Below are 27979 nucleotides of genomic sequence, written 5' to 3' on the forward strand. Positions count from 1 at the left end.
GTTAATTTACTGTTTCTAATGTGCCTTTACTGTCAAACAATCAATTCACTGCAACATTTTCTATCCCTGTGTAGAGGGATAGAGTAGTGAGTAATCCCAGTTACTCAGGAGGCTGAAGCAGGAGGATCACAAGTTTGAGACCATTCTCTGAAACTTAGCAAGGCCCTAAACAACTTAGTGAAACCCTGTCTTAAAGTAAAAAATAAATAGGGGCTGGGATGTGCCTCAAGTGGTAGCACGTTCGCCTGTCATGTGTACGCCTGGGTTCAATCATCAGCACCACATACAAACAAAGATGTTGTGTCCGCCAAAAACTAAAAAATAAATATTAAAATTCTCTCTCTTCTCTCTCTCTCTCTCTCTCTCTCTCTCTCTCTCTCTCTCTCTCACTCAAAATAAATGAATAAATAGCACTATGGATGTGGCTCAGTGGTGAAATGCCCCTGGGTTCAATCCCTAGGACCAAATAAATAATAATAATATTAATAATAATAATTAATAATAATACCAAGAATCAATAGTATGGCATCAAATTGAAAGGCATCTACAAAAAAAGGAAAGAACGGTATGAAGATAGCCTAATGAATGAGAAAAAAATATCTGCAGCTAATCTTCTGACAAAGTATTGATACCAAGAATATCAAAATTACTCAAAAATTTGGTACCAAATATATATACATATTTATACAAGTATATATGCATATATATGTGTGCATTATATATAAATTTAACAAGTGTTCTTATTAACTAAATAAATAGAAAATTTTTCAATAAATGGACAAATGAACTAAACAAACGTTTCTTAAAAGTGCAAGTTAAGGTCCTTGTCCTCTGAAACCCTCTTTGGCTGGGAATCTGCGTTTTTCTCATCTCTTCCCATTTGATCATGGTAGGAACTAAAGCAGACAGTGTCCCAGGCACCTACAGAAAAGTGGTGGCTTCTTCAGCCCCCCAAAAATTCCTTGGTTCCTCCACCTCTGCTACTAATTCTACATGGCTTTCATCAAGGTAAGCTGAAAGTAAGTATGCAGGAGGAAATCCAGTTTCTGTACGTCCAACTTCCAAGTGGCAAAAAGGAATTGGAGAATTCTTCAGATTGTCCCCTAAAGATTCTGAAAAAGAGAATCTGATTCTTGAAGAGGCAGGAAGAAGTGGATTAGGAAGAGCAAAGAGAAAAGTATGTCCTTTGCAACCTGACCACACAGATGATGAAAAGAATAGAACTTGGGGATTCCAACATGGCGGCTGGCGCGGAGAGATCAAGTCTCTGACCTCTCCAGCTGTGCAGGCATAGGGAGTCCTAAACAATCTAAATTCTGTTTGGTCAGGATCACTAGGCAATGCTGAGCTGACGTGGATCTGGGGCGATCGGTCTGGACCTCTCAGAACACACACTGATCCCAGATCAGCTGAATTCAAGCTCCCGTTCGCCTGCTTCTCGCAGACAAACAGCTGTGACTCAGCACTAATCCATCCAGCTGAAACAACTGGTCTGCCCTTCTGATCCTACGGAGATAAATGCCTACCGAGCCTTCATAAGTAGTGGCCACAGGTTTGAAACGGGGCTTGGGAGAGACAGTAAGGACCCACCTGTTGCATTGGTCACCCGGCAAAGGGAAATGAACTGTCGCCATTTGTAAGAGATACCACCATGGCAGAGAACTGACCTCACCAGACTGCGGCGGAGGAGATAACTTCATTGAAACCTGTGTCTAAAGGTGTGTAATCCCCTAGCCTTCCCTCTCCACACATCAGGGAAACCTTAAGGGCCCCTCCCAGCTCTCCCATAAGGGCCCCTCCCAGCTCTCCCATGAGCGCGAGAGCCAGACCCAGGGAATCAGAAGAGGCACGGGACCCGCAGCGTGGAACTCCCAGCTACTGCTCCCACCAGTGCTGACACCTGAGGTCTCTTGCACCAGCTACCGGGGGCGTGGCTACCGGAGGACAAGTAAAATTCGCTGAGGATTCTCAGCCCCAAGCTCCACAAACTTAGGGTCTGAGGGAATGGCAGAGAGGGAGAGTGTGCCCAGTCCTTCATGAAAACAGGGCTCCCGGGAGCATCAGACCTGGCGTGTAGCCAGTATTGTGGTGAGCGGTACCGGTGAGAGGGGCCTGGCTAGAGGAAAAGTGGAAAGTGACTAGACACAAGAGGATGCCCTAGGCACTCAGGATTGGAAACTCGCCCAGTCTGGGAGGAGGAGCTGCTGCACAGTGATTGGTTCCCGCGTATTGACATGAGAAACTTGGCCTGGAGGGCACAGCGCCACCTACTGGAAGAGAAGTTAATCAAACTCTAAGACTGCATTTATTAGTTTTTTCTTTCTTTCTTTTTTTTTAATTTGGGTTTTTTCTTTCATTTTCATTTTTCTTTCTTGTTGTTTTTAAATTTTTTTAAATTTTTTCCAATTTTTTTTCTAATTTTAATTTTTTTTATTATTATTATTTAATTTTTTTATTTCCTATTTTTTTCTTCTTTTGTCTTTTCATTTTTTTCAATTTTCTTATTCCCCCTTCTTTGAATTCTACCTTCTTACTCTCATTCTCTTTAGTGAGTTTTTCCTTCCCTTCTAATACCTTTCCTCCCAAGCATCAAATAAATTTATAGGAGTAAACAGAAACTCAGCAGTCAAACAGAACAAGAAGTAACATGAGCATCTTGAAAAAGCAAGAAAGAAAAGGAGTACAACAATGCAAGACAGCCTAAATATTCAGGAGGACATAGAGTCATCAGAAAAATGGTCATATAAAGAACTCAACGAACACCTTAGACAGATGGAATGGAACCTTAAAGAGGATATGAGACAGCAAATTCAAGCAGCGAAAGAACACAATGAGAATGAATTACATAAAAAGATAAAAGAAGAAGTTAAGCAGGAGATAGAGATTATAAAAAATAATCAAACAATAATTCTAGAAATAAAGGAAACGATAAACCAAATTAAAAACTGAATTGAGAGTATCACTAACAGAGTGGAGCAAGTAGAAGCCAGAATGTCAGATAATGAAGACAAAATATATCATCTTGAAAAGAGCCTAGCCAACTCAGAAAGGCTGGTAAAAAATCACAAGAAAAACATCCAAGAGTTATGGGATAACATTAAAAAAAACAAACTTATGAGTCATTGGGATAGAAGAAGGTACAGAAATTCAAACCAAGGGAATGAGTAAACTGCTGAATGAAATAATTACAGAAAACTTTCCAGAAATAAAAAAGGAAACAGATATACAAATTGAAGATGCATACAGGACACTGAGCACACAAAATCACAATAGACCAACGCCAAGACACATTGTTATGAAGATATCCAATATACAGAACAAAGAGAAAATATTAAAAGCTACAAGAGAAAAGAGGCAGATTCCATTCAGGGGTAAACCAATAAGGTTAACAACGGATTTTTCATCACAGATGCTGAAAGCAAGAAGGTCTTGGAACAATGTATTTCAAACACTGAAAGACATTGGATGCCAAGCAAGAATTCTGTATCCAGCAAAATTAAGCTTCAGGTATGACAACGAAATTAAAATCTTTCATGATAAACAAAAGTTAAAATAATTAGTAGCCAGAAAACCAGCATTGCAAAGCATTTTGAGCAAAACACTACACGAGGAAGAAATGAAAAACAATAACCAAAACCATCAGTGGGAAGTGCCTCGGTAAAGACAGAGGGTGAGAGGAAAGATAATCATGGAGAAACAAACAAATTTTTTTTAAAAAAAAGGATAAATAATCAAACATGGCTGGAAGTACAAACTATATATAAATAGTAACTCTAAATGTTAATGGCTTAATCTCTCCAATAAAGCGACATAGGCTGGTATCATGGATTAAAAAATCAAATCCAACAATATGCTGCCTCCAGGAGACACATCTGATTGGAAAAGACATACACAGGCTGAAGGTGAAAGGATGGGAAAAAATATACCACGCACACGGTCCTCATAAGCAAGCAGGGGTGGCCATCCTCATATCAAATAAAATCGCCTTCAAGACTAAGTTAATCAAAAGGGATAAGGAAGGACATTATATACTGTTAAAAGGAACCATTCACCAACAAGACATAACAATTATCAGTATTTATGCACCAAATAATGGTGCTGAGACATTCATAAAACAAATTCTCCTCAAGTTCAAGAATCAAATAGACCACAACACAATAATTATGGGTGACTTCAACACACCTCTCTCACCATTGGACAGATCCTCCAAACAAAAATTTTATAAAGAAACTATAGAACTCAATATCACAATCAATAACCTAGACTTCACTGACATATATAGAATATATCAACCATCATCAAATGGATATACTTTTTTCTCAGCAGCACATGGATCCTTCTCAAAAATAGACCATATATTATGCCATAGGGCAACCCTCAGTAAATATAAAGGGGTGGAGATAATACCATGCATATTATCTGATCATAATGGAATGAAACTGGAAATCAATGATAAAGGAAGGAAGGAAAAATCCTACATCACATGGAAAATGAACAATATGTTACTGAATGATCAATGGGTTACAGAAGACATAAAAAAGGAAATAAAAAAATTTTAGAGATAAATGAAAATACAGACAATGTATCGGAACGCTTTTGTAAAGTATTAGCATTGACATGGAATCTTTCATGAAAATTTATAGCTTCTTCTAGTATAGAGAAAATATGTATGTCACGTGTAGTTTTATCTGCTAAATCATTGCCCAAACTAAGGGCTCCAGGCAATCCTGTATGTGCCCTGATATGTCCTATAAAGAATGGATCTTTTCTGTCCCAGATTAAACTTTGTATAGTGGAAAACAAAGAGAAAACAGTAGAAGAAGGGGAAATTCTACCAGCATCTTCAAGGGATACTATAGCATTAACTATATACTGGCTATCAGAAAATAAATTAAATACAGAATCTTTAAACATCACAAAAGTTTGTAATACTGCATTAAGCTCTACCTTTTGAGCTGATTGTTTGGGTACTAAAAATGTAAAAGTTTGATCAGGTGTAACTATTGCTGCTGTACCATTATTTGACCCATCAGTGAATATATTTGGAGCATTCATGATAGGTGTTTTTCTTGTCATTTTTGGAAAAATTACAGGATGCAATGACCAAAAAGACAATAAAGGATTAGATGGTAAGTGGTTATCAAATGAAACATTAGATTTGCACATTATTATTGCCCAAGTATTTAACTCATTAGCTAATTCATCAATTTGATTCATAGTATATGGAGTAATAATTTTATGGGGAGAAATTCCAAACACTGCCTTTGCTGTTTTTATTCCTTTGAGTATTAATTGTCCTACAGCCTCAGGATATCTAGTAAGAATAGTGTTAGGAGAATAAGATAAATGTATCCATAATAATGGACCTTCTTGCCAAAATACTCCTGTAGGAATATTTTTTGTTGGTAATACAATAAATAATAAAGGCAAACTTATATCAATTCTATCCAAATGCATATTTTCCATATATGTTTCAATGATTTTTAATGCCTTTCTTGCTTCAGGCGTTAACATTCGGGGTGAATTTGGATCTGATGGACCTTTTAGGATATCAAATAAAGGTCCCAATTCTCCTGTTGGAATACCTAGATAAGGCCTTATCCAATTTATGTCTCCTAATAACTTTTGAAAGTCATTAAGTGATTTGAGTTGATCTACTCGTATTTGAATTTTTGGTGGACGGACCATGGTTGAGGATAATAGAACTCCTAAATAATTAATTGGAAAATTTAATTGCACTTTATCTATTGCTATCTCTAGATTATAATTTTTTAATAAGTTTGTAAGTGTGGCATAACATTCTAGCAATGTGTTTTTAGCTTTGTGTGCCAATAACACATCATCCATATAGTGAAATATTTGTAGTTCAGGATTTTGATTTCTAAGTGGCTGGATTACTTTGTTAACATAAATTTGACACATAGTTGGGCTGTTAGCCATCCCTTGAGGGAGTACTTTCCATTCATATCTCTGATCAGGACCTTCATGATTTAGTGCAGGGATAGTAAATGCAAAACGTGGACTATCCTCAGGATGAATTGGAATTGAAAAAAAACAATCTTTAATATCTATAACTAAAACATACCAAGTTTTTGGCAAAGCAGACAATTGAGGAATCCCCGATTGAGCAGGTCCCATAATGACCATTTCATTGTTAATGGCTCTTAAATCTTGCAGTAATCTCCATTTACCAGATTTCTTTTTGATGACAAAAATGGGAGTATTATGGGGAGATACAGAAGGTTGTATATGTCCTTCCGCTAATTGTTGTTTGACCAGATCATGGGCTACTTGTGTCTTTTCTTTAGTCAAGGGCCACTGAGGAACCCATACTGGTCTTTCTGATTTCCATGTAATTTTTATTGTCTCAGTGGCCCTTTGTGAAAATCCAACCCATGTCTGTCTGTTCCTTGATCTATTTGTATTGGTGCTGCTATACATTGTTCTTGTCTTTCTAATCTTTTTCCTTTCCTAAAACCTTGTCTAGCCATAATAGTGGGTGCATTTTGATTGATATTATTTGTTAATGTCAAACCTAATTGATCTAAGACATCTCGTCCCCATAAATTTACGGGAAGATAATCCAATACATATGGCTGTATAGTTCCTTCACATCCTTCAGGATCCTTCCAATCTAATAGCATTGCACTTCTATCGGGATTAGTCGCCACTCCTAGGCCTCGAAGCGATTGAGTGGCTTGTTGTAATGGCCAATGTTTTGGCCATTCTTGACGAGAGATGATGCTAAGATCTGCACCTGTATCCAGTAGCCCATTAAATTCATGTCCTTGAATATTTAGTTTTAGCATGGGTCGAGAATCTAAATTTAAAGAAAGCATAGCCCAATCTACACCTGTGGAGCCTAATCCCTTGGAACCTCTTTCTACAACATGACTGGAAAATTTATCATGTAGGCTTGGTATTATTAGTAACTGTGCTATTCTATCTCCTGGTGAAATTACTGATATACCCTTTGGAGAACTGGCTATAATTTTTATTTCACCTTCATAATTGGAATCAATTACCCCAGGACTTATCAAAAGTCCTTTTAGAGTAGAAGAGCTGCGTCCCAATAATAAGCCTACTGTTCCTTTGGGAAGAGGTCCTTTTACCCCTGTGGGAATGATTTGAACTCCCATCTCTGGAGTTAGTACTGATTTGGTGGAGGCGCAGATGTCCAACCCTGCGCTCCCTCTGGTTTGTCTGATGAGGGATCTGATGTGCTGGGCACTACCTTGATGGGGTTGCTGGGTTCCTCCAGTGCTCCGTATATTTGTGGTTTGGGGCCCCGGAGCATTGGGGCCCCCTGTCCATTTTTTGGCAACGGAGCCCGATGCCTTTGTCCACGATATTGTGGATAAACACCCTGTCCTTGTTCGTTTTTTGATAATGGAGTACCCTCTATGGTGGTTTGAGGACGGTATTCATTAGCCCAATATAATGGAGTACCCTCTATGGTGGTTTGAGAACGGCATTCATTAGCCCAATGTCTCCCTCTACGGCATCGTGGGCAAATACCCGGTATTCTACTTGTTTGATACCTAGTTTTGTTAAACCCTCCTCCTATGGGGCAATTCCTTTTAAAATGTCCTGTTTGTTGACAATTGTAGCATGTTCTTGGCCTGGCATCTAAAGCCTGTTTTACTGCAGCTGCCACAATTTGCCCTTGTTCATTAATGTCTCTGGCATCTAAAACCTGTTTTACTGCAGCTGCCACAATTTGCCCTTGTTCATTAATGTCTCTGGCATCTAAAGCCTGTTTTACTGCAGCTGCCACAATTTGCCCTTGTTCATTAATGTCTCTGGCATCTAAAGCTTGTTTTACTGCAGCTGCCACAATTTGCCCTTGTTCATTAATGTCTCTACATAATTTAATATATGTGTTTAAATCTTCATGTTTCCATGGTCTAATGATATCTCTACACCAACGATTCGCTTGGTCATAAGCCAGTTGTTTTATAAATGGCATTGCTTGTTCTGTATTCCCAAAAACTCTGGTAGCTGTTTGAATAAGCCTATCTACAAATTCAGCATAAGGTTCATTAGCTCCTTGTATTATTTTAGATAATTGACCTTGTAAACCTCCATGTTCTTGTAAAGACTTCCATGCCCTAACTGCATCTACAGCAATTTGTAAATATACACCAGGATCATATGCAAGTTGTTGCTGCCGATCCTCATAAGGTCCCTTCCCTAACAACATATCTAGATTTCTCTGAGGATAACCAGCTGCTGCATTTCGACTAGCCGTCTCCTTGCAAAATTCCTCATTGGCAACCTTCCATAACAGGTATTGTCCTCCATTTAGCACAGCTTTACACAAACTAGCCCAATCTGCTGGCGTCATGCTTAAGTTGGTAATGGATTCGACCAAGCTTACAGTGAAGGGTGCTTGAGGACCATAGGTTGCTACAGCCTCTTTTAGCTCCTTCACTGATTTGAAATTTAAACCCTGGTAAGTTCGCTGCCCTCCTACCTCAAATACAGGGCATACTTGAGATCCTGTCTCAGGATCCAAACTATCAACTGCGGGGGTTGGGAGTCTCTTAGCATATGGAGGTGGTGCTGTTGATTGGACACTTATGCCCTCTAGTGATAGAGTGCTGTTAGTAGCAGTCTCCTGTAGAGGTGGCGCTGTTGGTTGAACACTTACGCCCTCTGGTGATAGAATGCTGTTAGTAGCAGTCTCCTGTAGAGGCGGTGCTGTTGGTTGGACACTTACGCTCTCTAACAAAAGGGTCTTATTAGCAGTCACCTGTTTTAACTTTTCCCCTGATAGATTTTTCTGCTCTAAACTTCCTTCCTCTGTCTCACTATCTCGAAAGACCTTCTCTTTTACTTGAATCTTTTCCTCTTTCTGACTAGCTCGAGCTTTTACTTGAATCTTTTCCTCTGTCTGACTAACTTGAGAGACTTCCTCTTCTACTTGAATCAATATGTCTTCTTCTTCCTCTACCTCTGTCTGAACTGAAGGCTTTGGACTAAGCAAACTAGATACCAACGTCCACAATGACAATGTGCCAACTGGCAGAGTCCCTGGGTTGTTCTTTTCTATTCTTTTTAAATCTTCACCATGATGGTTCCATTGTGATATATTTAACAACCCCTCCTTAAAAAGCCATGGGCTATATTCTTGTATTACATCAACGTATGCCCTGACTGCTCTTGGTTTTACTGGGAAGCTTCCTTCCTCTAACAATTTACTTAACACTCTTTCGGTTTGTTTTTTACTAATTGCTGATCCCGTATTTCTACTATAATACAACCCAACAAGATGACGCCAAACAAAACCGAGACAGAATCCAATAAAAAGGGAACCACACAAAATCATTATAACAGCCTTTCTATCCTCCTGACATATGCATCCGTCCTTTCTCCCTATCTGTTCCTCAAACGCAAATAGTTTTTCCTCAGATGTGAGTGGTTTTTCTTCCCTCTTACTCATCTCCAGGGACAGGAAAGTTAAAACAAAAACGAAGCAAAACAAAAGAGGAGACTTAGAATGGCTCCCCATCCTCTCGCCCTGCCCTCAGGGGCGAGCAGTTTACTTACCCTCAGTTGCTCCCCGTGCGAGCCACCAAATGCCGAAGTCTGGCTTGGCACAAATCAGGAGCCACTTGTCAAAAAGAAACTAACTTTATTTTTAGAACTACAAACGCCAAACAAAACAGCTCCAGGGAAAAACCCTCAGAGCCCAACTGCCACCACCGGCTTCCACAAGAGACTGCTACTAACAGCATTCTATCACCAGAGGGCGTAAGTGTTCAACCAACAGCGCCACCTCTACAGGAGACTGCTACTAACAGCACTCATGGGACACAATGAAATCAGTTTTAAGGGGGAAATTCATCGCCTAGAGGTCATTCCTCAAAAAAAGAAAAAAACAACAAATAAATGAGCTCACACTTCATCTCAAAGCCCTAGAAAAGGAAGAGCAAAACAACAGCAAATGTAGCAGAAGGCAAGAAATAATTAAAATCAGAGCAGAAATCAATGAAATTGAAACAAAAGAAACTATTGAAAAAATTAACAAAACTAAAATTTGGTTCTTCGAAAAAATAAATAAGATCAACAGACATTTAGCCATGCTAACAAAGAGAAGAAGAGAGAGAACTCAAATTACTAACATACGGGATGAAAAAGGCAGTATCACAACAGATGCTACAGAAATACAGAAGACAATTAGAAATTATTTTGAAAACCTATATTCCAATAAAATAGAAGATAGTGAAGACATCGATAAATTTCTTAAGTCATATGATTTGCCCAGACTGATTTCAGGAGGATACACACAATTTGAACAGACCAATATCAATGAATGAAATTGAAGAAGCAATCAAAAGACTACCAACCAAGAAAAGCCCAGGACCGGAAGGATATACAGCGGAGTTTTACAAAACCTTTAAAGAAGAATTAATACCAATACTTTTCAAGTTATACCAGGAAATAGAAAAAGAGGGAGCTCTTCCAAATTTATTCTATGAGGCCAACATCACCCTGATTCTGAAACCAGACAAAGATACCTCAAAGAAAGAAAACTACAGACCAATATCTCTAATGAACCTAGATGCAAAAATCCTCAATAAAATTCTGGCGAATCGGATTCAAAAACATATCAAAAAAATTGTGCACCATGATCAAGTAGGATTCATCCCTGGGATGCAAGGCTGGTTCAATATACGGAAATCAATAAATGTTATTCACCACATCAATAGACTTAAAAATAAGAACCATATGATCATCTTGATAGATGCAGAAAGAGCATTCGACAAAGTACAGCATCCCTTTATGTTCAAAACATTAGAAAAGCTAGGGATAACAGGAACATACCTCAACATTGTAAAAGCAATCTATGCTAAGCGTCAGGCTAGCATCATTCTGAATGGAGAAAAATTGAAGGCATTCCCTCTAAGATCTAGAACAAGACAGGGATGCCCTCTCTCACCATTTCTGTTCAACATAGTTCTCGAAACACTGGCCAGAGCAATTAGACAGACGAAAGAAATTAAAGACATAAAAATAAGAAAAGAAGAACTTAAATTATCACTATTTGCGGATGACATGATAATATATTTAACAGACCCAAAAAGGTCTACAAAGAAACTACTAGAACTAATAAATGAATTCAGCAAACTGGCAGGATATAAAATCAACACGCATAAATCAAAGGCATTTCTGATCAATTAGTTGTAAACACCACTGCACTCGGACCAGCCTCAAAGGCATTTCTGTATATCAGCAACAAAACTTCTGAAACAGAAATGAGGAAAAACACTCCATTCACAATATCCTCAAAAAAAATAAAATACTTGGGAATCAACCTAACAAAAGAGGTGAAAGATTTATAAAATGAAAACTACAGAACCCTAAAGAGAGAAGTAGAAGAAGATCTTAGAAGATGGAAAAATATACCATGTTCATGGATAGGCAGAACTAACATTATCAAAATGGCGATATTACCAAAAGTTCTCTATAGGCTTAATGCAATGCCAATCAAAATCCCAACGGCATTTCATGAAGAAATAGAGAAAGCAATCATGAAATTCATATGGAAAAATAAAAGACCCAGAATAGCAAAAGCAATTCTAAGCAGGAAGGGTGAATCAAGCGGTATAGCGATACCAGATTTCAAACCATATCACACAGCAATAGGGACAAAAACAGCATGGTACTGGTACCAAAACAGGTGCGTGGACCAATGGTATAGAACAGAGGACACAGAGACTAATCCACAAAGTTACAACTATCTTATATTTGATAAAGGGGCTAAAAGCATGCAATGGAGGAAGGATAGCATTTTCAACAAATGGTGTTGGGAAAACTGGAAATCCATATGCAACAAAATGAAATTGAATCCCTTTCTCTCACCATGCACAAAAGTTAACTCAAAATGGATCAAGGAGCTTGATATCAAATCAGAGACTCTGTGTATGATAGAAGAAAAAGTTGGCTACGATCTACATATTGTGGGGTTGGGCTCCAAATTCCTTAATAGGACACCCATAGCACAAGAGTTAATAATAAGAACCAACAAATGAGACTTACTTAAACTAAAAAGTTTTTTTTCAGCAAGAGAAACAATAAGAGAGGTAAATAGGGAGCCTACATCCTGGGAACAAATTTTTACTCCTCACACTTCAGATAGAGCTCTAATATCCAGAGTATACAAAGAACTCAAAAAATTAGACAATAAGATAACAAATAACCCAATCAACAAATGGGCCAAGGACCTGAACAGACACTTCTCAGAAGAGGATTTACAATCAATCAACAAGTACATGAAAAAATGCTCACCATCTCTAGCAGTCAGAGAAATGCAAATCAAAACCACCCTAAGATACCATCTCACTCCAGTAAGATTGGCAGCCACTATGAAGTCAAATAACAACAAGTGCTGGCGAGGATGTGGAGAAAAGGGTACACTTGTACATTGCTGGTGGAACTGCAAATTGTTGCAGCCAATTTGGAAAGCAGTATGGAGATTCCTGGGAAAGCAGGGAATGGAACCACCATTTGACCCTGATATTGCCCTTCTGGGACTATTCCCTGAAGACCTTAAAAGAGCATGCTACAGGGATACTGCCACGTCTATGTTCATAGCAGCACAATTCACAATAGCTAGACTGTGGAACCAAACCAGATGCCCTTCAATAGATGAATGGATAAAAAAAAAATGTGGCATTTATACACCATGGAATATGACGCAGCACTTAAAAATGACAAAATCATGGAATTTGCAGGGAAATGGATGGCACTAGAGCAGATTATGCTTATTGAAGCTAGCCAATCCCTAAAAAACAAATACCAAATATCTTCTTTTATATAATGAGAACAACTATGATCAGAGCAGGGAGGAAGAGCAGGAAGAAAAGATTAACATTAAACAGAGACATGAAATGGGAGGGAAAGGGAGAGAAAAGGGAAATTGCATGGAAATGAAGGGAGACCCTCATTGCTATACAAAATTACATATAAGAGGTTGTGACGGGAATGTGAAAATAAACAAGGAGAGAAATGAATTACAGTAGATGGGGTAGAGAGAGAATTTGGGAGGGAAGGGGAGGGGGGATAGTAGGGAATAGGAAAGGTAGCAGAATACAACAATTACTAATAGGGCATTATGTAAAATTGTGGATGTGTAACCGACGTGATTCTGCAATCTGCATTTGGGGTAAAATTTGGAGTTCATAACCCACTTCAATATAATGTATGAAATATGATATGTATAGAGCTTTGTAATGTTGTGAACAACCAATAAAAAAAATACAAAATAGGGCTTGGGAAGTGACTCAGTAGTTGAATGCACCTGAGTTCAATCCCTGTTACCCCCCCCCCAAAAAAAAAGAGTGCTTAAGATTTCCCTTTCCTCAAGGCTACTGAATTTTCCTCTATGGTTCCATAAATATTTGTGTATGGAGATGGAAGCTAAATGAAAAGATTCTGTATATTATATAACATTACTAGAAATTGAATATGGATTGGATACAGGATAACAGCATAGGAGGAAATCCAGGAATGGCTCAGGTCTCTGACTTGGACACTTGGGAGCAACATGCACAGTTCCCTAATATAAGGAACAGAAAGAGAAGCACATTTGGGGGAAAGGGAAGATTTAGTCATACATGTGTCATGTTGAAGTTGTTGTGAAAAATAAATGGAGTGTTCATTGTGGGTTGAATTAAAAAAATTTTAAAAAAACCTCCTACCTCTATAATTCCATATAATAAAAAGAGTGGGACATGATTCTGAATTAAAAACTCCTAAAGGACTTAAAAAAAAGAATAGAACTTATTTATCTTTGAATAGTATCTCCAGTTTACTCTGGTATTCTAGGGTGTAAATTTGCATAGATATGTTTCTCCATAAGCTTTGATGAATAGGCATTTAATTTAAAAACTGAGGCTAAAATGTATTCAGAAGCAAGTTATGAAATTGGAGAATTTGTAAAATTACAGTTACTTAGGTTAACATTCAATTCAATGCAGTATGTTGGTTCTTTTACCTGCTATAAAGCTTCTTCTTCTTGCAAACATTAAATCAGTGCATGATGTTCAAATTTTTAAAAAATGTACAATGGCTAGTAATTCTATAAAACAAAATTGAGCTTCTTTAGACATGATGGAAATGAAGATCAAAACTGCACTAAAATGCATCTTATTCTGAATGACAAGCTACAAGGATACAAACAAAAATACATGCTGGAAAGTATGTATTGGGGGAAAGGAAATCTTATACAATATGTAAAATTTATACAGTCACTGTAGAAATCAATACACATGTCCCTCAAAAATTGAAAATAAAGCCACAATATGATCCACTTATACATTTCTCAGTATTTATTTAAAGAATTAGAGGCAGCATACTTTAGAGATATATACACATCCATGTTTATAGCAGCACAATTCACAATAGCCAAGCTATAGAACATCAGTCTATGTGTATGTCACTTAATGAATGCATAAAGAAACTGTCGGATATATACATAATGGAGATTTATTCAGTCATAAAAAGAATGAACACTTGCATTTGCAGGCAATGAACACCCTAATGCTAATTATGCAAAATAAACCAAACTCAGAGCAAAAAGTATCATATGTTTTTCATCATATGTGGAATTTAGAAGGGAAAAAAAAAAGAAAAGGGACTCCATTAAATTAGGAAACTGGTAGGGTAGATAAAACAACCCAGGGATAGGGAGGAAGAAAGAATGGGAGAGGGATTGTAAAGTAAAATTGATCAAATTATGATTTTATGTATGTACACATATGCTACATGTATAATCTCATTCTGTATAATTAATACACATCAAACATAAAGAACTATTGAAAAAATTTAATAGAATCATATACATGAGTAAGAAGAGGCTATTTAAATGATCAAAAGGATTTTAAAAATAAACAATGAAATTCATAAGAAGAAATATATAGTTAAGCATGGCAGGTAATATGTAGGTTGAGCTTCACATGACATAAATCAATGTAAAGAATTATTAACCTTTATATATATATACTTAATTGACAATAACAAGATAGAATATGACTTTAAATTATTCTGTAAAATGCAAATTGAGAGAGATAAAAATAAAAAGTAAGTGAACAAGAAGATAGAAGAGGAAACATCACTTCTAGTATAAAATTTTCATCAGCAACAATGCATATTTTTTTTAAAAAAATCATGAGTTAGTCAAGTCTTACAATGAAAGGTTAAGATTGTATTCTCCTCATGAGATTACAGCCACTAATTTTTCCATTATTTCAATACTTTTTATCCTTTATAATTAGAAAGTAATCTCTGGGAATATATTGAAGACATGTCAAATATTCTCTAAGTTTTGTAATCCAGTTACTTTATTATCAATTGATGGACCTTGCTTCACTACTATTTTGGGCTGTGCATTATGGTGATTTTTCTGATCGTTTCATGTTTCTGTGCTTTTCCTCTTGTTAACAAAGAATTCTCCCTCTACTTCTTTCTCACATTTTTTACTATCCCTATAAAAATATGGTTTGTATTTTATTCAGTATGTTATAATCTATTCATATCTATTTTGTGTGCGTGTGTGCCTGCCTGTGCACACATGTACTAAGTCCGTTTGAGGCCAGTAAAAGTTTATTCAAGCAAGCTCTCTATGAGCACTTCCTTTCATTTCTTGTTTTCAATAGATGTTTTTTCTTTGATTGTTATGGTTTGAATATGAGGTGTCCCCCTCAAAGCACCTGTGTTAGTGTAGAAATGTTAACAGGCTATTGTAAGAGCTGTAACCTAATCAACCCATCCTAGTTTGAACGGACTGACTGGCAGGTGGGTTGTGTCCAAAGGAGGTGAGTCACTGGAAGTGTGCCCTAAAAGATTAATCTTCCATGTACCCCCTTCTCTTTATGCTCTCTCTGCTTCTTGGCTATCATGTCCTGAGTAGCTATCCTCTGCCATGCCCTTCCACCATGATGTTCTGCCTCACTTTGGGCCCAGTGCAATGGAAGTACCCTCATAAAAAAAATCTCTAAAGTCATCAGCCTAAACAAACATTCCCTCTTCTGAGTTTTTCTAGTCAGGTATTTTGGTTACAGTGACACAAAGTGAACTTGCAAAGAAATTGTTATCAATAAGTAGAGTCACTGATGTGACAAACCTGAATATAAAGTTTAGAAGAATTTGGAGACAGTTTTTTGGGAGGAGTTTGAGAAACTTTGGAGAAGCAGGCTGAAGAGGTCTTAGCATTTTGTAACCAGAGCTTAATAGGTGATTCGGGTGGAAGCTCAGAAGACCAGAATACAGGTAGTAATGTGGATTGTGCTCAAGAGGTTTCAGAGGAAAATGAGGATTCTACTGGGAACTGAACTAGAAGTCCCTCATATTCTGGCAAAGATCTTGTCCATGGGCTAATTAATCAGTTGAGAAAATTTTAAGGCAGCACAGTATCCATGCAGATTTTGCTGGCACCTATTAACCAGATTTACTGTGAGAAATGTGAACAGAAAGTAGGGATAAGTAAAGGATATTAAGAACTTGCAGTTTGACCTGAAAATGCATGTAAAACTGGAACTGAGAAAATGATGGTTTTTGAAGAGACCACGGCCACTAAAAACGTATTAAATACTTTCTCAGAGACAATATAAAAAGATGGATGAGGGCAACTCAGGAATTTACAAGACCATACCTAATGTAAGCTCAAGGATATACAAGGGAAAATGCCTTTGAGAAGAAATGATGGCTGCACCCTGCTTGCACAGGGGGCCTAGGAAGTTTTTTTCACTGTGCTCAGCTGCCCAGCATTCAGAAGCTTCTTCAGTCATGATCCCCAGGGGTTGAGTAAATGCACAACCTGGAAGAAGAACTTTGGACCATTCTTAGGGGGTTATTTTTCAGGAATGGAAAATTCTGAACTTAGGGATCATTGAGGTTTCCACTAAGATTTCAAAGGAAGGCCTAGGAGGCCAAGCAAAGTGTAGCAGGAAATCCCTGTGGGTTTCCCATGAGAACATAATGCCTATAGCTGTGAAGGTAATGCCAAAGCTTGAATGCAGACACCAAGTATAAATAAATGCCAGTAACATAGACTGTAAACCAAGAAAAGCTGCTGGCTGCAGAGAAAGCCAGGCTAAGAGAGAAGGCCATGAGGACAACTAGCACAACCAAAGGAGTGGGACTTCCCACGCCCTTTGGAGAATACATCTCCTTGCCATGTATCTTAGACACTTCACAGAGTTATTGGGACATGTTTGCCCAGCTGGATATTGGTCTGCTTCCTTAGATATGAGTGTTGCTACTCCTGCTTGCTTTCAGATTCCATTTGCATAGAGTATCATTTTACATTGTTTCACTTTCAGTCTGTGTATGTCTCTCTTGGTGAGGTGCATTTATTACTATTATATGGAGTAGATACTAGGGATTGAATTCAAGAACACTTGACCACTAATCCCCAGCCCTATTTTGGTATTTTATTTAGAGATAGGGTCCCACTGGCTTTTAACTCATGATCCTCCTGAATCACCCTCCAAAGCCACTGGGGTTACAGGTATGAACAACCAAAAGTGTATTTTTTTGCATGTAATAAAGAGTTAGATATAATTTTTAAATCCATCACACCAGTCTGTTTCTTTCAATTAGAGAATTAAAGCCATTTACATACAGGGTTGTTATTAAAAAGTATGTACTAATTCATGTAATATTTGATGATTTTCTATTCCTCATTTCTAATCTACTCCTCTAGTGAGCATTATTCTCTCCTATGTTCTTGTAATTGTGTATGTCTTCTTCTGTGTGTAAGAATCCTTTAAGTGATTTCTTCAATACTATTTTAGTGGTTATTAATTCCTTAAGTCTATGCTATCTTGGAAGAATTTTATTTCTTCAATTCTGAAGGATAGCTTTGCTGAATATGGTAATTTAAGTTGTCAGTTATTTTCTTTCATGTCTTTATGTACATCATTTCATGCCTTCCTGACCTTCAGAGTTACATCTCATAAACCTTCTGGTATTCTGATGGGTTTACCTTTGTAAATAACTTGGTGTTTCTCTCTTGCCAATTTTCTTCAGTATTTTCAATTATTGCATTATACTTATATATAATGGTGGAATTGGTGGTTATTTTCATATATGCCCAATATAGCAATATGAATTTGGCCAATATCATTTCCCAGTGTTTTCCCTTTCCCCTCTACTCCTCCTTTCCCCTAGTCACTTTACTCACTCTACTAATCTCCCTTTGATTTTCATAAGATTCCCCACCCCTAACTTTTCTTTTTCTTGTTCTCATCCTTCACAAATGAGAGAAAACATACAATACTTGACATTCTGAGTTTGGCTTACTTCACTTAATATCATCCATTTTCTTGCAAATGACATGATCTCATTCTCCTTAATGACTGAATAAAACTCAACTGTGCATATGTACCTCATGTTCTTTATACATTCATTAACATCACCAAGGTTGATTCCAGAGTTGGTTATTGTGAATTATGCTTTTATAACAAGGATATGCATGTATTACTAGATATAATGATGCTAATTCTTTTGGATAAATGCTGAGGAGTGGTACACCTGGGTCATATGGTAGTTCAATTCCATCTCTTTGGAAAACCTCTATATTGATGTCCATACAGGTTGTACTAATTTACAATCTTACCAGCAGTGTATAAGTGTTCTTTTCTCCCTACATTCACCAATTTTTATTATTACTCCTATTTTTGTTGATTTCCATTCTAACAGGAATGAGTTGAAATCTCATTGTAGTTTTGATTTACATTTCCCTATTTGCTAAAGATGTTGAAGATTTTTCAAAACATATTTATAGTTGTTAATGAAGATTTATTCATCTATTTATTTTTTATTTATATGTGATGTTGACAATGGAACCCAGTGCCTCACACATACTAGGCAACTGCTCTACCACTGAGCTACAACCCAGCCAAAAACTGTTGAACATTTTAAATATATTTATTGGCCATGTGAATTTCTTATTTTTAGAAATGTCTATTTGATTAATTTGTCCATTCATTTATGGCTTCAACTTCACAGCTTGTCATAGGCTTTTAAAGGTTTTCTATATCTTCTTGGTTCAACCTTAGTATGTAATATGTGTCTAAAAATATGTCCATTTCTTCTAAATTCTCCAATTTATTGGAATATACGTTTTCAAAATAGATCCTCATGATCTTTTAGATTTCACTGATTTTTATCTATTGCTTGCCTATTTTCAATATCATTTATTTTTGCTGTAATATTTATGTCTATTTTTCTGCTTAGGTTGGATTTAGCTTTCTATTCTTTTTGCAGTTTCCTAAGGCAGAAATTTTAGATCATTAATTTTAGATCTTTCTTCATTTCTAATATACAATTATTCAAGCTCCCTGGGTAATTTGGTCCTGGGAGACCCAGGAGATGCAGCACCTGTCTGGGAAAATTGCATACTACTGTGGGAGTATAGTTTCATGATGGTAGAACCACAGTGATGATGTAACTACTGGGTACCAAAGCAGCATGCACTTTTTCAGTGACTCTGGTTTCAAGATGCCACTGTCCTCTAGCATTGCATTATGGAGAACAAACCACAATGTGGGTTCATGGACTGCAATATTGCAGAATAATCCTGTATCAAACCTGAAGGTGTTGGAAGCAGTGGTGTGAACCAGTGGGAGCCTCTTGCTCACATTTTATCTGAAAAGAAGAGTTATTCCTGGTTCTTAGATGATACCAAGTGGTATTATTTTGTAGCAGAGATAAGGCATTTCCTTATGGTCTCTATGTGGTCAAAATGAATAGCTGTCTCCACAGGGTTTTCACCACTGACCTCCTTTGTATAGGGGGTTACAACCATTAGGCAGCTTTGATTTGCCAGCATGCTGATGTACCTCTATTATCTTTCATCCTTGGGTATGATTTTTGGTTTATAGTTTTATATTTTTGACAAATAATAGATTCAATATGAAAATATTTTTATTGATTTTATTTGAAAATAGAACAATTTTTCTGTATATATTATGAAATAACATTTTGCTGTTCCATTGGATATAGTCTATTTTCTTTGGGAGTCCTATAGACTTCTCTTACTGCTGTTGTTAAGAGCATATTGTTCAACAGCTTAGATAGTCTTTGTGGTCATTAAATTTTTAGCTAATACACTACATAATGTCTGAAGGCAAACATTATTTAAGAAACCTATTTTCTCTCTTCAAAAAATAAAATTATGACATATAAAGTTTTCCATCTTCCCCCCCCAAAAAATGCCCTTTTTAAATCTTTCTTACTAAAAGATAAAGGATTTTTGTCTTTTCTTACTATTATACACAAATATAAGAAACTGAGAAAAATTTGGAAAAAAAATTCTACTAACCTTTGAAGTGCCACAATCACATTCTTCAGTACCTTCTATTATTCCATTGCCACATATTTTCCTTTGTGCTTCTACCCAAACTGGCATATCAAAAGGATTATTCTCAAGACATGAGAGGCCATATTTTGAGGTTAAATATTTAAAATTATCCACACTACAAGTGCTAAAATCCTTTATACCAGCAACATAGCTAAAATATAAAAATATGGGTATGACAAAAATCATTGCTGTATATCTTTAGATATTTCATTTCTGGAAAAAAATTTCAAGAGCATTCATTTATTCTTTGTTGAAACAATAAGTACACTTCTAAAAACATCAATTATATTGCTAATGCTTTAATAAACTTTTATAATTCCACCAGAGAAAAATTAAATATATATATGTATATATATATATATATATATATATATATATATATATATATATATATATATTCTAAAAATTCTTTTCTGTCATAAATAAGAACCAGGGTTGGTGACCCCCAATATCTGTAAGGGATTTATCCTGGGGCTCCCTGTACTCTAAACTCAAATACCAAAATCCACAAATGTGAAAATACTTTAAATATATATAAATACATAAATTTTAACATATGAATATAAATAAAACATCCTATGGCCTTGGACTCTTTAAATTCAAGAACTACATCCTTCTTATTTCTCTTTCTAGTGCCAAACAATTGAATTTTCAACTTTTGGCCTTAATATTTAATATATTTAATTACATTTTTGCTGTTTCTGTAAATATAAGAATGTTAGTGTTAATATTAAGAGCATATTTTTGCATTCATAATTTTAAATTTTCAAATAAAAATTGGTTATAGATTTATCATTGAGAAAACATGGCATAGACTTATTTTTTCTGCTTCTCCTTGGTAAGTATAAACTCTGAAAATAATGCAAGAATCTAAGAAGAATTCAGAAAAATCAACTGCTAGATAAACATGTTTGGACACATAGGACAAGAGGAAGGGCATAGTACCTGGGTATATCTCCACACTGAATAAAAGATGATGCGGGTTTAATATTTTCAGAACCACAACCTGGCAACAAAAGGTAGCTCAGATACATTCCCTCTATCCCAAGACCAAATGTAAATTTCACTAAAAGCACAAGATAATCCTGGCACCACCAGAACGAGAGATCAATTAGAGTCACTGCTTATCCAGTAGAGGTGAGATTGTACATTAATTAGTACAACTACTACAGAAAACACTGTGGTTCCTTAGAAAACAAAAAATAGAATGACCATGAGATTCAGAAATCTCATTACTGGGTATATACTCAAAGTAAACTAAATTACTGTGTTAAAAGTCATCAGCATGGTGTTCATAATAGAAGGAAGATCAGCATATCAAAATCTCTGGGACACTATGAAAGCAGTACTAAGAGGAAAGTTTTTGCACTGAGTGCATTCATTAAAAGAATAAAAAGGCACTTGTTGACCCAACACTTCATCTCAAAGCCCTAGAAAAAGAAGAACAAATCAACACCAAAAGCAATAGAAGACAAGAAATAATTAAAATCAGAGCTAAAAATCAATGAAATTGAAACAAAAGAAACAATTGAAAAAATTGACAAAACAAAAAGTTTGTTCTTTGAAAAGAAATAAATAAAATAGGTGAACCCCTGGCCATTATAACAAAGAGAAAAGGAGAGAAAACTCAAATTACCAAAATACAAGATGAAGAAGGAAACATCACAACAGAAACGCTTGAGTATAGAAGATAATTAGAAACAATTTTGAAAATTTATACTCTAATAAAATAGAAAATCTCAAAGACAATGACAAATTTCAAGAGACAGATGACCTACCAAAACTGAATAAGGAGGTCATACGATTTCAACAGATCAATTTCAAGTAATGAAATAGAAAACACCATCAGAAACCTACCAACCAAGAAAAGCCCAGAAACAGATGGATTCTCAGCCAAGTTCTACAAGACTTTTGAAGAAGAATTAACACCAAGACTCCGCAAAGTATTACATGAAATAGAAAAGGAGGGAACCTTTCCAAACACATTCTATGAGGCTAATATCACTCTGATACCAAAACCAGACAAAGACACATCAAAGAAAGAAAATTTCAGACCAATAGCTCTGATGAACATAGATGCAAAAATTCTCAATAAAATTCTGGCAAATCAAATACAAAAACATATCAAAAAGATAGTGCATCACGATCAAGTGGGGTTCATCCAGCAATGTAAAAAAATTCCACCAGAAAACTTCTAGAACTAATAAATGAACTCAGCAAAGTAGTAGAATATAAAACCAACACTCATAAATCAAAGGCATTTCTGGATAGCAGTGGCAAACCCTCTGAAAAGGTATGAGGAAAACTACATCATATACAATGACCTAAAAAAAATACTTGGGAATCAATGAAAGATCTCTACAACAAAAAACTAGAGAACACTAAAGAAAGAAATTGAAAAATACCTCAGAAGATGGAAAGGTCTCCTCTACTCCTGAATAAGCAGAATTAATGTTGTCAAAATGACCATACTACAAAAAGTGTTATACAGATTTAATGCAATTTCTATTAAAATCACAAAGACATACTTCATATAAAAGTAGAGAAAGCAATCATGAAATTTCTTTGGAAAAATAAGAGACCCCGAATAGCTAAAGCAATCCTTAGCAAGAAAAGTAAATCAGGAGACATTACAACACCAGAACTTAAACTATACTACAGAATTATAATAACAAAAATGACATGGTACTGGTACCAAAACAGACTTGGAGACCAATGGTACTGAATAGAGGATACAGAGACAAACCCACATAAATACACTTATCTCATAATAGACAAGGGTGCCAAAAACATTAACTGGAGAAAAGATAGCCTATTCAACTAATGGTGCTGGCAAAACTGGAAATCCATATGTAGCAAAAATGAAATGAAGCCTCTATCTCTCACCTTGCACATAAATCAACTCAAAGTAGACCAAAGACTTAGGCACTAGAAGAGAGACCATGCACATAATAGAAAAAAAAAATAGGCCAAAACTTCACCATGTCAGCCTAGGATTTGACTTCTTTAATAAGATTTTTAAAGCACAAGAAGTACAATCAAGAATCAATAAATGGAAAGATTTCAAATTAATTCTCAGCAAAAAAATTTGTGAGGAGAGAGCCTACAGAGTGCAAGACAATCTTTACCACATGCACCTCTGATAAAGCATTAATCTCTAGATATATAAAGAACTCAAAAAACACCAAAAACCAAATAACCCAATCAATAAATGGACTAAGAAACTGAACAGAACACTTCACAGGAGAAGAAATACAATTGATCAACAGATATATAAAAAAAGTGTTCAACATCTTCAGCAATTAGAGAAATGCAAATCAAAACTACTGTAAAATTTCATCTCACTATTGTGAGAACGGCAATCATCAAGAATACAGGCAATAATAAATGTTGGCAAAGATGTGAGGAAAAGGGTACACTCATACACTGCTGGTGGGACTGCAAATTGTTGCAGCCAATATGGAAAGCACTATGAAGATTCCTCACGAAACTGGGAATGGAACCACCGTTTGACCCAGCTATCCCACTCCTTGGTTTATACCCAAAGGACTTAAAATCAGCATACTACAGCCACATCAATGTTTATACCAGCTCAATTCACAATAATTAAACTATGGAACCAACCTATGTGTCCCTCAATAGATGAATGTATAAAGAAAAAGTGGTATATGTACACAACAGAATATTACTCAGCTCTAAAGAAGCGTGAAATTATGGAATTTGCCAGTAAATGATAGGAGTTGGAGAATATCATGCTAATAAGCCAGTCCCACAAAACCAAAGGCCAAATGTTTTCTCTAATATGTGGATGCTAATTCACAATACGGTGGGGGGCACTGGGTAAGAATAGCATTACCTCAGATTAGGTAGAGGGAAGTGATAGGAGCAGGAGAGGAGAGAATGTGGGGATACTAAAGAGAGTAAAACGAAACAGACATTATTACTTTATGTGTATATGTGAGTACATGACCAATATGATTCTGCAACATGTATACTCATAAAATAAGAAATTATATCACATCTATGTATGATATAATGCATAAATGCATTCTACCATCATGTATTTAAAAAACAAAAAGAAAGATCACTAGAGTAAGTGGATTATGGGAAGTGAAAGGAAAGATACTAGGTTGAGATGGATCAAATTATGTCATGTGCATGTATACATATGAATAGGGCATAATGAATCCCACTACTATGTATGACCATAATGTACCAATAAAAATAATAATAATGATAGCAATAATAATAATACCTGTACTCCCATGTTTATTAAATCACTATTCTCCACTGCCCAAGATATAGAATCAATCTGAACATTAATCAATAGATGAAGTGGTAAAGAAAATATAGCATATTTTTGCATTGGAATATTATTCAGCTATAGAAAGCATGAAATTCATTTACAATATAGGACATTATGTTAAATGAGTGAGGCATAGAAAGACAAACATCACATCATCTTATTTATTACTAGAATACAAAAAAAAATATGTCATAGAAGTTCAGAGTAGAACAGTGGTTACCAGACGCTGGAAGAATAGAGGAAAGGGGAGATAGTAAAAGGCTCATTAATGAATACAATTTTACTGTTTGATAGAAAGAATAAGTTATGATCCTCTCTGGCATGGAAAGGTGAATATAATGAGAAACAATGGATTAATATATCTCAAAACACTTAGAAGAGAGGATTTTGAATGCATTCACCATTAATAAACAATAAAAGTCTAAGATGATGAATATGTCAATTACTCAAAGTTGAACAATGCCCAATATAGGCAAAACATCATAATGTACCTCATAAATTTGTACAAGCACTATGACTCAATCAAAATAATAATAAAATAAATATCAAGAAGAAAACACAAAGGGCAAACAGTACAAATGAGAATGTTGGGTTGGATGTACTGTTGTACTATGTTGGTGAAAACTAAAACTAGAGTAACCATTATTGTAAATAGTCTGGAGGTTCCCGCCAAAATTAAAAATAGAACTACCATATGACACAGAAATCCCACTACTGGGTATATATCCAAAGGAAATGAAATTAGTTTGCTGAAGAGATATCTTCACTCACATGTTTATTGCAGCATTTATTCATAATAGCCAAGAATATCCAGAATCAACTTATGTTTAATGGATACATAAATTAAGAAACTATGTCATATGTATATGAAAATACTACTCAGCCACAAATAAAAAACAAAATGTCATTGGAATTTTAATATGGATTGAATTAAATCTGTAGACTGCTTGGATATTGAAGATATTTTAATGCGAATTTTAATGAGCAATGACTGTGTTTCCATTTATTTGTGTCTTCTTCTAGTTCTTTCACCAATGTATTATAGTTTTCAGTATATGGATCTTTCACAATAACTAAAATTTCAAAATTTACATTGTTTGATTATACAGGGTGTTCTTGAACTGGTCACAAGAAAAAAGTACAATCCAGATTCCAGCAAACAGGAAAGACAAAGAGTATCCCCAGGCATAGAGAATGCTGACAGCACATGGCCTATTTTGGTAAGTGTTCTATTCACATTTGAAAAGAAATTTAATTCTAAAGTCATTTTGGGTAGTGTTCCATCATTGCAAATCACTTTAATTTGATTAATACGAATATAATACTAAAAAGACATATAACAAAGAACATTATCTTACACTGCTTTTGGTGTCATTGTGCATGTTTCTCCTGAGCAATAGCAGTGCACACTATTATCATAATCCAATCCAATAGTAACTCCAAGCAACTGAACAATAGTGACAGCAAATGACTCCCAGGATAAACCCTCTGAATACTAAAAACATGAAGAAAAAAAACTTTATAAAAGAATTATGAAGTTATAAAATAAAGCAATATTAAGTATAATAAAAAATTAGTATATTTAAAGCTCATTTTAAACTTATTAATGTATTCAAGGCCCCTGTGTAAATGTAAGTTATAGTAGGGTTATATAAACTTTTCAGGTAGATTTATTCAACCTGAATTGTTGAGAGCCATCCATGGGCTATGTGTGGACTACACTGGCACCACAGCCTAGTGAATAGGGGAATCTTGTGTCTGGGAATGTCCAGTGAAAATTTCCTCTGGACAAGGCCACCCAGCTACATTGTAAGTCCTATTCAGCCCTGCCCCAGGTCCCACACAGCATGGGAGATGGGGTGATCTGCTGCAGCCCACAGCCTCTCAGAGATGGGTATGACCTGCCAAGATGCCAATCAATATGCTGACTGCCAGACACCACTAAGCAAGACTCTGCCCCTAAAATCATATCCCTGCCTTTGATGTACTGTCTTAAATAAGCCACAGGAGCCATTTTTTTAGTTTTCCAGCTCCAGCTCCTGTGTGGGCTGAACCTATCAGGTGTTCCATCCTTTAAAACTTTAATTCTGACTCTGTCTTTTGTTCTTTACTAATTATTTTAGATTTTAACTTCTTCAGAGATTTTATTCCTCTGAGCAGGCAAGAGTTCCCTGGTGAGGTGCTGGCCACCCAATGGTAATGAATGAGTCAAAACAATAATTAAATTTAATTTCAAAATACTATTAATTACTGACAACCCAAGTGATCCCAGAAAATCCAATGACCTCAAACATCACATTGGCATTAATTTAATATTTCATTTTAATAATCAGTTTTACATTCCTTCTCTTGTAGGCAGCTTCTAAAATGGGTCTCAATCATCCTTGACTCATTGTATTCACATCTTGTGTAATTCCACTCCAAGAGTTCATTAATGCATTGAACACTTCAGTCTACCCTCAAAGGAGAGTTACTTATGTCATATTCTGGAAAGCTGTTGAACCCATGCAAGCCCTCCTTTCCCATCCCAGCTTCTGATTAAAATTACTTAAGAAAGAAATAGAGTACAGGAAATATTTTTATACCAAACCTTGCACACTCCATTTCTTCTACTCTACAAAAAAAAGAAAGAAAATATTGTTCACTTTTGATTGATAAAAAATACAAATTAGCTAGGATCCCAAGGAATCTCAAGGAAAAAAATAATATATAAAATACATAAAATTAGTTATAAGCACTAGAATAGAGAGCAAAGCAGATTCCAAATTCATCCTTCTATACTCTATAGATCATGAGACAAAAATACTGAAGATTATGTTTCCTATGTTTTTGTCACCAAATTATTGACAGTTGGAAGGAAGAAGAGATTTTTTTTGTTCGCATATACTGTTCCTTTTGTCAGCCTTTTCCAACTAGCAGCAGCATTTTGCCTCTAAAGTAGAAGTTTATTCCAGTAATTTCAGCTAAATTCAGGATCAATAGTTTCACAGATATAGCGCCTTCCAGTTCTATCATAACCCATCCAATCCTAGATTTTAAAAGTAGCAGTAGCTGGAGACACCACTTCTGCCTCCACTGGCAACTTTTGAAAAACCCACAAGTAACATCATAATCAATGACAAAAACTGAAAGCTTCTCCTCTGATATCAGATACAAGGCAGGGATATCCACATTCACCAGTTCTCTTCAACATAGTGTTGGAAATACAAACAAGAGCAATCAGACAAGAAAAAATAAATAAAACCATCCAATGGGGTTTCAAGGTGGTGGAACATGGTGGTTGCTCCATGGTGTGAAACCAA

At 35.9% G+C, this 27979-nt stretch overlaps 1 pseudogene; it reads left to right on the plus strand.

Moving 5' to 3' along the window:
- The first annotated feature begins 886 nt into the window (after positions 1–886).
- On the plus strand, positions 887–27065 carry LOC144370541 (PCNA-associated factor pseudogene; annotated as a pseudogene).
- The last annotated feature ends 914 nt before the right edge of the window (positions 27066–27979 follow it).

Source organism: Ictidomys tridecemlineatus, chromosome 14 (assembly GCF_052094955.1).
Source record: "Ictidomys tridecemlineatus isolate mIctTri1 chromosome 14, mIctTri1.hap1, whole genome shotgun sequence".
Lineage (NCBI taxonomy): Eukaryota > Metazoa > Chordata > Mammalia > Rodentia > Sciuridae > Ictidomys > Ictidomys tridecemlineatus.